The sequence below is a fragment of the Hibiscus syriacus genome, unplaced genomic scaffold (assembly GCF_006381635.1).
Source record: "Hibiscus syriacus cultivar Baekdansim isolate YM2019G1 unplaced genomic scaffold, ASM638163v2 tig00111207_pilon, whole genome shotgun sequence".
In the NCBI taxonomy this organism is placed as follows: domain Eukaryota; kingdom Viridiplantae; phylum Streptophyta; class Magnoliopsida; order Malvales; family Malvaceae; genus Hibiscus; species Hibiscus syriacus.
Genome location: NW_024063019.1, coordinates 2,457,572 through 2,459,425, shown reverse-complemented (window position 1 = coordinate 2,459,425; position 1,854 = coordinate 2,457,572).

Genomic DNA, 1,854 nt, shown 5'->3' with positions numbered 1-1,854 from the left:
TCTTTGAAAAACTTTGAATAAATTCAATTCAAATCCAAAAATATTTTGCCTTAATTTATTATATCGAAACATAGTTCTATAATATGACATCAATGTTTTTTGTGAATATCATGTAGAGTTCGGGATGAAAGATCAACCTAGTTTGGTAACTAATTATCCTGTTAAGATGGAGCCAAATTTTTTCAAAGGTAAAGGTATCAGCAGGGGCACCTAGGAGGAAGAATGTCTGCTGAAGTACAAAGCCCAAGTGTGTCAATTGAAGATTGAAAGGGATAATTTGAACAAAAAGATAGAAACCATGCATAATGGATTTCAAAGGATTAGTAAAGCCTTTAAAAATGCTAGTCTAGGGGATACCCCAGAGGAGTGGGCAAAAGGAGTCACTAAATTGAAAAACGATGTTGAACAATGGAGAAATAATTCCAGGGTGCATGAAGGCCATGTAAAAATTTCTTTCATGATTTACAAATTGCATAAAGAAGGCACGATACAACCATAAACGATTTAGGAAAATGTCAAGAGAAAAATTAGATGTTGAGTATATCCATAGTCAATATGAAAGCTTCATATCAAAGCCACAAACGTGAGAATATGTTGAGCTAGAAGCTAGTAGAGCCAAGAACAAGACACTGATGAAGCTTGTAGATGATTATATAGATCTTATACGAGAACTTCGTAACCACAATGAGTCTTTTACAAGAAAAAAATGAACAACAATGTTTACAGCTTTGAGATTTAAAATAGAAGATGAAGGGGAAAATGATGCCATGAAAGGGGCTATTGCTTAAGCTAACAATGTGGCTCGTAAATTGGTCAACTTAGCTGGCTTTGCAAGAGAATTGAAGCAGATCTACAACTCAACACCAGAGCATAAGTGGAGGTTAACTTGGGTTTTGAGAGAAATAGAGAAGTTAAGAGTTAAAGTTATTCCTTATCTGTAAAGTTTGTTTAAGGTACTGAAACCTTTATTTCAATGAAAGTTGTTTTAAGATGGTCACTCTATAGAATGACACCTTTTTACATAGATACATTTGCATTGTATTTAGTTATTTAAGCATTTTACATGCATTAATTATGAAACCACGGAAATAATTTATGGAAAATTATGAGGCAGTAATAACAAGATCAATCATTCATGCCATTTCATCGTCATCATGAGTAAAGAAATGGAAACAATGGAGTAATCTCATGAAGAATCACAAGATCAATTGACCGGGTTATAGCAAGATATGAGAAATCAAGCATCAAGTTCACAACAAGATGTATTTAAATAACCTGGATGCTGGAAACAAAGGCTATTGATAGAGACAAAGTTGCTGCTAAGTGATATCAATGTTATCAGATTGACTAGCAGAGAATGATAACCTACCCTGGGCATCCCAATTAAACCTGAGGAAGAATCTCATTAATCCTAAGCAATTTGAAGATAAATTTAAATTGTTAGAGGAAGCAGTTGGAGCTATAAAAGGGGGTTAGTGACTCCCACAAAGAACTATAAGCGAGAGAACTTAGCATGGTCCCTGATTTGCCATCTCACATTAATTTAGAATGTCTGATTTCGAGAAATATGATGTGACCAGATGTCCTCTGATTCATTTAAGGATGTTCTGCAGAAAGATGTAAGGGTATTTAAATGATGATAATTTGTTGATCCATTACTTCCACGATTATTGGACCTGCTATAGTATGGTATAATCACTTGAGTAGGGAACAAATCAAGTCATGGGTCAACTTGGCTAATGCCTTTCTGGGGCAATATCGATATGTCAAAGGCTTGGCTTCAAAGCGTCAAGATATTCAAAGAATAAGGATGTAATCTATTGTAAGCTTTAAAGAATATGGCCTGAGGTGGAG